At 38.9% G+C, this 13,664-nt stretch overlaps 1 pseudogene across 1 annotated transcript; it reads left to right on the top strand.

The window, feature by feature from the left end:
* The first annotated feature begins 10,192 nt into the window (after positions 1-10,192).
* Positions 10,193-11,412, top strand: LOC306652080 (PRELI domain containing protein 3B-like; annotated as a pseudogene). Its single transcript has one exon. The product of its transcript is annotated as a PRELI domain containing protein 3B-like (transcript).
* The last annotated feature ends 2,252 nt before the right edge of the window (positions 11,413-13,664 follow it).

Raw genomic sequence — 13,664 nt, 5'->3', positions numbered from 1 at the left:
TATTGGGGTAGAGATTCAGACATATTGGAATGTACCTAAACACTTTTCATCATCAGGCTGTGATTATAGCAATTTGGTTCCACATTTCTTTTCAGTAATTTTGAATTTTGCTTATCAATAACAGCATTCAAGGTATTTTGGTGATCAGGTGTGCTCAATTTACAAAATGGGAAATATATTTCTCTTGAAGAAATGACTGAGAAACTTCAGATACATTCCCAGAACTCCATGAATGCTAGTAACAGTTGTTTAAAATGATTGTGGGATGAAAAGGGGGAAGGTAGTCAAGGGCAGGACAGAAAATGCAACAAACTGGGAATTAAAGCCCCACCTTCCCCCATGGAGTGAAGCCTAACAGAATCTAAGCATGGTCTTCAGGTTTTGGTGAGAGGGATAGGCCATTTCCCTAGCTAAGGTCATTTTCCTAAAGGCAATTTCCCTAGTGAAGTCAAGCTTAGACTGGTAAGAAATATTCCCAAGATCCTCACCGCCATGGCATACCACAGGCCTCTGGTAGTCACAACTTGAGGTCAGTACACACTTATCTTATACAGTCATCCCTTTCAGACACATTGGGCCAGGTGCTGTGATGAAGGCTGGCACAGACTCTCAGCCAAGGAAGACATGGCCCAAACTCTCCTAGGATTTTCTGGCCAGTGCAAGTAGCAGCACCAACAAGAAGCAATTACAGTAAGGTGACCAGGGCTCTAATTTTATTCTAGTGTTAACAAACAGTACATCAACATGTGGGTTCTGCTGAGTGGGGTGGGGCAGGCAGGAAGGAGAAAGACAGAAAGAGACACAGGGAACTATAGCAGTCACTTTCAGCATGGTCTGGTGACCCTGAGTTCCATTTCAATGCTAGAGGAGTCAGAAGCAAAGTGTTCACTTATGAATATTCACACTGGATTGTAAATATAATGAGGTCAGGGCCAGGGCTCAATGCCCAAGCAGCATTGACACATTCAGCTCCATTTGAATGTCAATTTCAAGTCTAAATATTTACTAACATAAACCCTCACAATGACTTGAATTCTGCAAAATTTAGTGCCATTCTTCTTGGGTGGCACCTCCCATGAGTCTCTGAGTGGAGACAGGGAATATAATTGGATCATATCTTTCTATATTTCTACATACTGTCCCACAAGCTCACTAGTACCAGCACACTTGTATATACTTCAGACATTTTGCTCAAGAAATACAGCATCAGATAGCACAATATTAATTTCATCATACATGCAATTACTGTTTTACATTTGAAAATTACCGGAATCCCTTAAACCATCCATATTTTTAGGCCATTTTTCATAAGGCTGCATGAAATCTTGCAGAACAGCCATACCCAGACTTATTGTTCTTTTCAATGTTTGGGTTCCTCCTAGTTTCCAGCTATCATTAAAATAATCTGTAAAGTATGAAGACCTTAACCAAAGGAGTAAAAACAAAGAGTGATGGTAGAGGAAGTATTTTTTATTGGGGAAGGATTTCTGTTCCCTCCCACTGTTATCCCATAAGACCAGACTTCCTTGTAATCCTGTTTCCTTAGTGCAAATTCTGCCCTTGAATTGTTTGGACATCTGTCCCCTCAACCTCCCTGTGGCTCTCATGTCTACTCAGCTCTCCTTGTGTTGTAGTTGTGCTGAATCTGGGCAGCTGAGAAGCAGTACCCCCTCCTGGCCACCCCCACTAGCATTAGAGGAGGTACCAGCGGTGGCCAAACTGAAGCTCAGTTGAGGAACAGGACTGAGCAGCAGGGAGCAGAGCAGCCACTTGTGAGAGAAAAGGGCTCAGGCCACTGCACTGCCTCCTCTAAGACACAGTGACTCCATATTGCTTTCTGAAAATGATGAAATTTAATCTATACACAGCATCTGGTTTGAGGTTCCCTATTGACAGGATGGAAAGTCTGTTTAGATGATTTCTATTCCTATAGAATCATTAGTCTATCAGGTCATGTTGTTTATCTCCCAGGTGAGAGAATGTCATTGTGACTATATGGTTGTATGACAGAAAGTAGATTATTCTAGATGAGAAGTTTGTCCTTGGAACTATGAACTTAATGTAATTTGAGTTGGAAACTTGTGCTAGGAGTCAGGGTACATTGATCCAGCAATTGTGCAAGATAAGGAGAGAAGGGCCCGCAGAACTGATTTCTTTCTCTGTGCAGTGAGTATCTTCTCCCTCATGCTCTCAAAGGCCCTTCCTCCTTTTGGAGTTGGTGGCTCCTCTGTCTTCCCATGGAGATTGGTCTTGTGCAGACATTTCAGCAGCATCTGGACAGAAGGAAAGTGGGTCAAGGTGTGACTGTGCTTAGTCTAGTACTGCCTGGCTTCATGGGGACACTGAAAACATGGTGTCTTCTTCAGAGAGCACTTAAACAGTAATAATCACAGAAGAGGTAAATTAGAAGTTATAATATGACTGAATTGTTAGGCAAAATGGTGGTAGAAGGCACCACAGCCTCTGAATATTATATGTCTGCAAGGGTATATGGGCAGAAAGTAAGGATGCAGTGGTCAGAACTAGTAGCCTTGCAATGAGGCCATGTTTGGGGTAGAAAATCCTGACCACCTCATTGTGAGGAGCTGTGACTTCCCTCACCTTGCTCTTAGAGTGCAAGGGACACTATAGGCATGACTGGAAAGTTATTTGTGACACAGGAGCATAGAGCCATGTGTTTTCTGGTGTGACTTGCTAGATGTAATTCTCCAAACTGAGCCTGAAGATCCTGCCTCAGATATGGGGTGATTTTAAATGGTGAACAGTTGGTGAGCATTTCACTTAGTATTTCTATGGTATTTTGAAATGAATTTTTATTTGAGGCAAGTAGTACTCATTTTGATTCAAAATTGCCATTGACAGTTGTGATTTTAAATATATTTTTATAAGTATAAGAGGCAAGGTGAATTAAGAAAAATAAGTAAACAAAAATAATACAAGTGCCAAAATTGCAAAGTTGACATGGAAATAAATATGTTTAGAAACCTGTAGAAGACATGAGTAGGCAGGAATCTTCCCAAACTCAGCAACAAACTGATTGGTGCAGGGTCTCTGTGAGGTGCTGTCAGGGACTTTCATCCTTCCTGTTTCCATCTTCCTCCTCTAGATCTACAATAATCTTCTTGTACCTGAGGGAGGCTAGCAATAATCTGGGAGGCCAATATTGATTCAAAACACACTTTGGAGACTGGATTTCTCTTCATACTCTGGTTCTACCACTTTGAAGGTCAGTGGCCTTGGGAAGGAAGATTTACTTTCTCTGAGCCCTGGTCTCCTCATCAATGAAGTGGGGATGTTCTGGTCTCTGGGTTCTTGAACATTGCCATGAGCTGACAAAGACAGAGACTTCACAGCTTTATGAAGTAGACAGTTGTTCCCCTGAAAATCAGAGGGTAGTCTGGCCAGAGGGTGTTATCTTTCTACAATATTTGTTTTCTCTTCTTTCAGAAGTAGCTCCTGGTTTTATCTGGGCTCTCCCCGTGCATTTCACCCCATGTGGGGTGACTGGGGCAGGTGACTAGTCCTAAGAAGTCACAGCATGGAAGGCCCGTGAACAAGGAGACACTTATCCTGCCAAATTGGCTTGAGTTGGCCCAGAGATTAAGAGGCCTACAAATGACTGCTAGGAAGTAAGCATGGAAAGATTATTGTCATCTATTGTCTACAGGGGAGGCCATAAAATGGAATGGGAACTGAGTGGGGAAAAGACATTGGATCACTGAAACCTGCTGTGCCTGCATTCAGAACTACCCACAGGGTTTTTATTTGTAAAAGAACACACCCCCCCTACACATACACACTACCTTTGCCTATGGTAGAGTTGATTTTCTGTCACTTGAAACCAAGTACTGACAGACCTATTATTTTTTCTCAATTCTCTTTTGTAGTAATGGAGGGAAAATAGAATAATAGCAGGGAACAATGGAAGATTAAATCTCAAAAACAATCAAATAACCCATTTCATAAATGTGCAAATAAACCAAATGGACACTTCTCAAAAGAAGAAATACAAATGACCAAGAAATATATGAAAAATTGTTAAACAGCTTTACCAATTAGGGAAAGGAAAATCAAAACTATATTGAGATATTACTTCACACAAGTCAGAATGGCAGTCATCAAGAATAAAAACAATAAATACTTCAGAGAATGTGGAGAAAAAGAAAAACTTTCATACACTTGGGAGGAAAGTAAGTTAATGCTACCACTATGGAAATAATGTGGAAGCTCCTCAAAAGACTGGGCGTGAAACCACCACATGCTCCAGCAGTACTGATCTTCACTATTTAGACACTCCTAGTGTTTACCTCTATTCTTACACTGTCTACCTTTGACTCTTCCTGAAAGAGCTGCAGACTGAGGTCGCTGAAATCTTGAGAGTGTATCTGGAGTAAGATCAATGCAGATCATGAGAATTTTCACATTTTTAATGTTACAGAACTGGTGACTTCTTGGAAATTGAGACAGTGAAACGGCTCCTCTTCAAACCCTAATTCTTGTGATCAAGTCAGAAAGGCTTCAGAAATGTCACTCAGAGTAATAGAAATGGGTTTATTGAAGGGATAGGATAAGGCAAAAAGACACTCAGGAGAAAGAAAGTGAGTCCTTTCAGAAATGAGAGAGACGGTGTGCCTCTTCTGCACTCTAGTTTCATTAGAGAGTCCTAGAGAAGTTTCCCAATAGTTCAAACAATGTTCACATCTTGATTTTTGACTGACAGCTTAATGATTTCAGACTGTCAGGTCCCCACAGCCACAAGAATCTTAGGTGACTTTCACCCATGCTGACAGCTTATCATTGAATTCTTAACCAAAATTTCTTAGAGATTATATGATTAGAAGGAATTGTCTTTATCACATTGAGTTTTGGCATCTGGCCTGTGGAAAGGTTCACTAAAATCTCCCTTCCTTATCAACATTATATCAGGACTGTATTTCTCCTACAAAAAACTGGTAGTTTCCTGAGGAATATGACATATCCTGTCCACTTAGTCCTGTCAGGGTTGCAGATAAATTGCTTCTTGAAAAAGAAAACAAGTGGGAATCAGCACAGTGGGCCCACTTTATAAAATTATTCTCTAAAATTCATGTGCTCACATTCGTCTGGCCCCTATCACTTAAGAAGAAATAGTTCTAAGTTATACTATGGTTGAATGGGTTTCTAAGAGTGGGTCCCAGACCAACTGAGTTTCACCAGAGAACTTGATAGCAATGCAGATTCTCAAGCCACAATCCAGACCTACAGTATCAGATGCAGGGATCCTAAGTTTCATGATCTCTCCAGGTACACAGTTGCAGTTGACCACCTGTTTTGGTCTTTCCTCCAAGAACACGATCTTTTTCACCACTTTGAAAAAACCCTTTTTATGATGATCTCACTGACTGACACTGCAGGCACACAGGCTTCCAGTGTTAGTCAGTTTCAGCCCAGGTAGACAGACCCTGAGATACAAAAGGCTGCACAAGCTGTTCCCTAGCTCCCAGGAGTACAGAGAATCCTGTTGCAGTGTCCTCTTTGAAATCCACAACCACACCCAAGATTAATAGTCAAAACCCTGTAAATGTTTTGATGTTTACTTCTCTTCCAGAGGTGGAAGCATTAGCTAATCTGTTGTTTAAGAAGCTCTAAAAACCGTGTCACTGTGCCGTGATCATGACTGGGAGGACTACAATTGAGAGGACCCCATTTTTCCTGTATGTAAGATCCTGGTTTGTAGTGTGCAGATCCCTGCAGTTTCCCCTTGAGACCACTAGATGGTGAGAGTGCACTTTCCTGAAAAAACTGAGGGGCACTCTGCAGTCAGACTTCTGGCTTCGCTGAGCCCCATCAGAATCCCTAAATTGTCAGTATGCTGAGGATGATTTTACTGTGGTGTCCAGGAAGTGATGTGCAGCCAAAGGCATTGACTGGAGGGAGCAATGACCTTGTACTGCAGCAGGAAAATCCTTTAGAATTTTACAGGTCCTAGTCCCCATGCACATTAGGCTGACCATGTTCCCATAGTTCTTAGTTCTGGGGGTGGCAGAGCTCTGGTCACAGGCCCTGATAATACCAATGAGTAGAAGGAGAGGTCATACAGTCATAACAGGCCATTTTCTTCTCATTGGGAAGTCTAATCTGATTGTAAGAACACCCAGGAAAGAAAATGACCTGCTCTTCATGATGCTTTAAAGTGTTCATTGGTAAGGTAACTGAGGAAATGGAAAGAAAACTAGTATTTGAAACACCAGTCCAAGTAGAGCTCTACTACAGACTATTATGGGCTTTTGTGCGCTCCTGTCCCTCTTCTGTGACCCAAGTTTGCAGTCATGATCAAAGAAATTGTGTGCAATAGAAATAGTGCTTGCACAATTCCTACTTTCCAGATGTAGAGACCTTTCTCTCCTCCCTTCTCTTGCAGCCCTTCCTATTCCTCAGCACAAAGATGGGGAAGGACTAACAGAATACAGAGGACTGGGTGGGTTCCCATGACCCAGGCCCAGGGACTCAGGCTATGGATGCAATTGTCCTGGCCCTTCTGAGAAGCTCTGCAAGTTTGGCATTCTTGTAAGGGTACCTTAGGTTTGTTTTAATCTGGTATGGTAAGACTCACAGAAACAAATTGGACTCTCAAAGACTTCTACAGTTTTCATAAACTGTTGTGCCAGGCAATATGGGAAGCACCAGAATTGGTCAGGATGCAGAGAGTGTGGAAGGTGAGGGAGAACTTGGGAAAAAGACTTTATTTTATTTATTCAGAAAGAAAAGAGGAGGCAGCATAAGCAGGTTTAGGATTAGTATGCTTCAATAATTTCAGGGGGCTCTAGTAGACAAGGACCATCCCTTGTTCTCTGGGACCTGGGTTTGGTATGATTAAGGCAATCAAATAGTGGCACAAGAGGTTGGAAGACCAATAGGGAGAATTCGGTGGTGTGGGAACTGGATCAGTTTGTTTAAGATAAACATGCTGGAGAGATGGCTGACTCTCTAGGTATTAGATATCTCCAGGAAGGCATGTCCTGGGTGCAGTGGCATATGTCTGTAATACAAGTGACTCAAGGAACTGAGGCAGGAGGTCAGTCTGGGCCATTATGTGAGACCCTGCCTTAAAATAAAATTTAAAAAGGGTCTACGGATCTAGTTCAGTTGTGGATGAGTTGTAGAATGCTCCTGAGTTCAATCTGAATAACCACCCCCAATGTGCATGCGCACACACACACACACACACACACTCACACAAAACAGCATAGAAGGCATGCCCTTCAGGGTCAGAAAAGCCCCAATGTCAAAGATATAGTGTACCAACAATAAATGGCATGGTTAATGGAAGTAGTTTTCATTCCCAGAAAGGAAGAAAGTGTAACTCTGCAGGTGCTTCTAGCAAGCCTGCTCTCTGGTGCCTCTAGTCCAGGTCCTATGTTTATGGTCTTTCAGATTACATGCTTCAGACTCTAGTCTCCTGAGTGACTACAGAGCATGAGGAGTCTTTTATTTAATGGAGAACCTTCCAATTTGAGATAAAACTTGGCCAGCAGAGCAGAGAATGAAGATATTCATCAATAATCTGTCCTTTTATTCCCAATCTGGAATGAGCTCAAGATACTTGGGACAAAACACTTCTTAGAGAGAAGAGGGCAGTGAGCAGGATTTGCAAGATATTATTTCTTACTGGATTTTATATTTTTCCTAATTGCTACTTTGAAGAGGAAGTGAAGCACCATGCAGACCACTCTGAATATATGGAATCAGAAGAAGTCAATGAGTTTTCTTTGCATTTGGCATGAGAACTTCCCAGGTCACCAGCTCCAGTATGGGGTAGTGGATTCCAGTGGTTCTGCATGTTAGTTTGTGTGCGTGTGTGTGTGTTTGTGTGTATGTGTGTGCATGCAGGTGAAGTGCTCCATGGCTCATTGTGCATGCTTGGGATAGAGGAGTTAAGACTACTTTCTCAATAGTACTACTTACAAGGAATCTTCCCTGATATTCAAGGAAAGACATCTGGCTTCACATCAACAACTGGACTTGGACTGGAAAACTTTTGGTACACTGGCCAAACTCATTGACAGAGTGTAGCACAAGAATCAGGCCCAAATTACTAATTCCCTTGCCCCCAGATTTTAATATGCCATGTGTCTTCTTCTCCCCCTTCTTTTTTTTCCCTTCCTCACCTATAAAACAATCACTGTTCTTGAAGCACTGGGGACAAAATAATGAACAAGAAAAGACCCAGTGCCTTTCTGATTAGCATTGATGATCTATACCAGAGTTCCTTATCTTCAACATGATTAATGTGAGAGACCAGATGCTTCTTTTTGGTGAGGGACTTCCCTGTTTATGATGATGTGTTTAGTAACTTCCATGGTCCCTGCCTATTAGATAACCTAGCACAGTCACCTGCAATTTTTGATACTTAAATATGTCCATAGCAAGGCCCAATGTCCCCTGGATGTGACCACTGCCCTGACTGACAACTGAGGCAGACAGCCACGTTCCCACCTACAGTGGAGTTTGTACAGATGTCTCTGTGATTACTTGAGGTCTGCTCAGAAGTATGCTACTGCTCACAGAGTCTGGATTAGCAGGATTTGCAGTGAGCTTTAGTATATGTCTGTTTTGAGACAGTTATTGACCAAAGGCTACCAAATAAAACCCTGGTCAAGAGAGACTCCATCTTAATATCATGGTGGAATATCCTGGAGACATTCCAGTGACAGCAAACACCAGAAGTCAGCAGAGGTATTCGAGAATAATTTAAAGAGTAAAATGGTCTTCCCTGTTATTCCCTTTCAGCCTGTCCTTCACCTTGAAATAACTCCATGGTGAGAGGATGAGCCTATTGGTGACAGGCCTACATCATAATGTTTCTTTTTACATAAAATTCCAAGTCTTCCTGTGACTCTGTAGCCCTTAAGTAGGAGGCAAAGAGTGTAAATGGCTTTATTTGTGACTGAAGCAGGAGTGATCCTCAGCTTTTGCCAAATTTACCCCAACATTTGTTAAAGGCATATGTGTCTGCTTCCCATAACATCTCACAGAATGGTACCATCTGATTCTGGAATCCAGTACAAAAGTTACACTCAACACCCCTGCTTGTCCATCCCACTATTGAGCTGAGGTTCTTTCTCTGTTCCTCTGAACTGTATTGATAGGTAAATTAATAAAACTGTTATGATTCAGATATGAGGTGTCTCCCAAGAGCTCATGTGGGAGACAATGCAAGAGGTGAAATGATTGGGATATGAGAATCTTACCCTAATGAGTTAATCCTCTTGAATAAAATAACTGGGTTTTGTTTATGAACTCTTCTTTCCTATTCTCTCATAATATAGGAAGCATTCAAAAATGTGGGATAGGGAGTTCTACCAGGAATCTCTCTGTGCATGTGCATGTGCATGTGCATGTGAAATATATACATTTTCATTCTTTGCTATCAGATTGTGGTTTTGTGACTCCCTTTTCTCCATGGCAATTCTCAAGGAGCTAACAACTTCTCTGGTGTTCTCTCACTGCTCCCTGCAGATAAGCTTTATAGCACTAATTATACTGTTCTGTAGATGTCATTCTCAGTTTTCTTATATACTCTGCAAGGCTGTGGCTTCCTAGGGAGGATAGAATAAGTCATTCTTCTGTATGAGTTTATTGTTGAATGGAATATATAAGTGCTGTCTGTTCAGCTAAATATTTCCCAAGGATAAGATAAAAAATGTTAGATTGGGACCACAGTGCTGGACAGTAGAATAATGAGTTTCAGATATTATCAGATTCAGTTGTACCAAAAGTATAAAATGTTCAAGTATTACACATAAATAAGAAGAGGGAGAAAAATAATGACAGAAACAGAAAACCTGCTTTTTAGCTAGTCTACAAGGAAGTAACGTTAATAGTTGCCATTATATTATTTTTTATATAAAATACTTTTATTTTTGACATGCAATAAATCTATTTCAGGATCTGCTAATTTACAGCAAGCAACTGTATACAGATAACAAAAGTAACAACTTGCTACCGATCAGCATACAGCATTCAAAGCAAACAGGAATGAGAAAATGCATATTTGTGCAGCATTGAAACCATATGAACAACATATTGCAGGGCAGGGGGAGGGGTGGATGAAAAACTGTACATGAAACATCAGAGTTTCCCAATACTTTAAATGTAGTGCATTACAGCAAGAATGGTAAGAATAGAAATAACAGATCTATATACCCACCTAATACAAAGTTTGCTGGTAGGTCTTTCAGTGGTTAACCAGTTGAGAATCTTCTGTAATTATTGTGCAATGACAACTTACTGAACTCAGCCTTAAAACTCCTAGATATAAATAATAAATAATTTGGTACTTTTTCTTTTATAATAAATTATACTTACAAGTTTTGTTACAAGCATATACAGTACTGATCAAGGTTAAAAATTTTTGTATTTAGAAACATAAAACTATAGTTAATAAAGTATTAAATATTTATATAAACACAACATATTAGGAAACCTTTAACTAGGAAAATACAAACATTTAAGGGATCTCACTTTGGGATATTCTCTCTTGGCGTCTGATGGCTTCTGCACACTATATGCCCCACTTGGTGAAGGTTGGGTGAGACAGTGCCTGGGTGACTCACTGTCCCCCAGTATAGCTGGTACAGGGCTTGGACTATCTGCACCAGGAAGTTCTGGATGTTAGAGCATGTCTTCAACCACCCATAGGAAACAATTATAACAGCTGCAATGCAGAGATATCCAAACCCTATGAACTTCAATGTCGTTGGAGTTGATATGCTGGACAGACATATAGATGCCTCTGGAAAGCTGTGCAGCCACAGACTTCTCAGCATACAGTGGGGAATTCCTTCCTTCCCTGAAGTCTCTTATTGGTGCAGCAAGAATCAAAACAACTGCAAGAATATTCTGTAGTTGATCCTGTAGAGAAAATAATGGAACTTAAAACTACTAATATTCCTTTACAAATATTTCAGGGGATGAGAAACTTACATAAAAATTACATCCTTAATACACAGAAAAGACAGTTCTGATTCAGGAAGCCATCATCTCTGTGCATGGAGTCAGCCTTAGCAGTTACCTGTAAGGGTTGATGGCAAGCATGATATCTTCCAATGCTGTAAAGTCTAAGAAAGAATGGAATGGGTAATATATAAATTAAATGTTGAGATCAAAGAGTTGACAGCTTTGGCAAGAAGAAGCATAAGAATACTGATGGTGGTGGCAGCATTTGTAGAGAAATGAAAAAGTCAGGATGTATCAGTTCCCTAGGTCTCTCCAAGCAGACAATGTATTTATTTGCCATTAAAAACTACAACTATATTTTAGGTAGAATTTTAAAAATAATCTGGAGTAAGGCTATATGACTTTATATCCAAACAAAAATACAAGGCTTCTAAAATTCAAGGAATCATCTGAGGTTAGTGAGCTTGAAATGACTAATTTCTAAAATTGTAGTATTTGTGTAAAAAATTAACAATTTTTTTAAAGAGTACTTGGGAAAATTGGTATTGACATTGAGTCTCTTAAAATATAATTTTAACACTTTCAGATTTTGGAACTATACCTGACTCTGGACCAACCTCAGAACCAAGCAATATCACTTTGGTAATACAGAATAGAACAGCGTGCATGAGGGAACTCACTCTAAAAGGAGAAATCATATAGTTTTAAAATACATTAAAATGTATAAAATAACCTGCTATCCTAGAAACCATTGTTTTGATATGGTACTTAATGATAATTTTGGAGTGAAAATTATTACTAAGTCTAAAATATGACTCCAACATAAATAATATGTTATTGTATAAAAGAGTACTGAATTGTTTTGCCAAAGTTTTATAACTTAATAAAGGTATTGCCTTCCTTGAATTTGATTTAGCATGCAGTACCCTGGGCTGCTTATGTTAACTAAAAAAAGAAGAAAGAAAAAAATTCATTACCTGAGTTCTGCAGCAAAATTAGGACACTGAAACAGAACAGCTTTTCAGCTCTTTTAGCATTTCACATTTGCTAACTTATAAATGGCCATTGTCAAAATAATGGTTTTGAAATTGCTAAGGAATGATATGTCAGGTTATTGAATATAAATACTTATTGAGGTATAAAACATCTTTTTTTACATGGAGAGCCTTACATCATTTAAAATTGCTCAGATAATGTCTTCATGTGAACCATAAAAACCAAGTACTTAATGTTTTACATTATATGGTTGCATTGTGAAGTTGTGGGGGCATTTTGGGAGAAAAAATGAATACTGGAGGATGTGGAGTGTCTCAAATTAACCACTGAATGAAGTTCACTGCAGTGTTTTTTTTTTTTTTTTGATTCATTATAAACAAATGGGGTAAAACTTATTTCTCTGGTTGTATATGAAGTAGACTCATACTGTTTGTGTAATCATACATGTACATAGGGTAATGATGTTTGTCTCAATCTGTCCACTGCAGGTTTTAATTATGAGATATCCTTATTTATTTTTTCTAGAGTGGTTGTAATGTGAAAAGCAATCCAAAAAATATATTTTATTTAAAAATAAAGGGTTGGGGATATAGCTCAGTTTGTAGAGTACTTGCCTGTAAAGCACAAGGCCCTGGGCTCAGTTCCTAGCATGGCAAAAAAAAAAAAAAATATATATATATATATATATATATATATATTTTTTTTTTTTTTTTTAAAAATATACACACACACACACACACACTCATACGTACATACATGTAAACATTTAGGTATTGAAATAGTCTTAGAATTTTTGAATTATACAAATAAGACCAGCATTGATATATGAAAGGGGTATCACTGAGCAATATATGTGCAGAAGAGACATTTCTGACACAGCTTTCTGATAGTTCTTAAAGATATTGATCAATATCATTATATGGCACAAATGTGATTTAATAATTGTGGCTCTAAAAAATTTCTTAATTTAATGTTTCAACCTTAAATATTGTATACTGGTACATATTAAGTTTATTTTCTTGTTTTATCTCCACATAACCTTTTATGTGATACATTAGAACATTCTAACTCAGTCTGCAAGACAATCCCCCTAGAGTTTTGCTTTTCCTTTTTATTCCCCTTCAGCAGTTGAAGACTGAACCACATGAAATATTATGGCATTGCTTATTTTAACAGAGTCCTTTAGTCAAAGTCTATTTGGTAAACAATAATGAATGCTATATTTTCTCTTATAAAATAATTATAGATGATTCATTAATTGTAACATGTATGTATTAAAGATGAACTATTATTCAAAACATTCACATGTCATACCCTGTCAAAAGGATTTAAATCATTTGTGAACAAGTTATATCATTATCATATATAGAATGATATAATACAGGAAAGAGAAATTCAAAAAGAAAAACATACAATTGTAATGGTATTAGTTCTGAAATAGTCTATTATTATTTAACAAGATAGTCACCAAGCTGAGGATATTTTCTTTCATAAGTATATCAGCTCTCTATTTTCTCTGTGAAATTCTGCATATTTGATGAGTAGTCATTTAGGGCACAACAACATTAAAATATTCATGCTATGGCTCTTATAGTAGATCAGCCTGCTCCACTGCTTTAAGAACATTTTTTTGGATGCTTCCCAAATTTTCCCTACCAAAAGAAACTCATCCAAAATAATATAGGCCTTCTCAAAGTGAAAGATATCAAATTCATACACACACACTGCCA

Source organism: Sciurus vulgaris, assembly GCF_902686455.1.
Source record: "Sciurus vulgaris genome assembly, contig: HiC_scaffold_632_arrow_ctg1, whole genome shotgun sequence".
Classification (NCBI taxonomy): domain Eukaryota; kingdom Metazoa; phylum Chordata; class Mammalia; order Rodentia; family Sciuridae; genus Sciurus; species Sciurus vulgaris.
The sequence above is the reverse complement of the archived record's forward strand: the minus strand, read 5'-3'. Positions and strand labels throughout refer to the sequence as shown.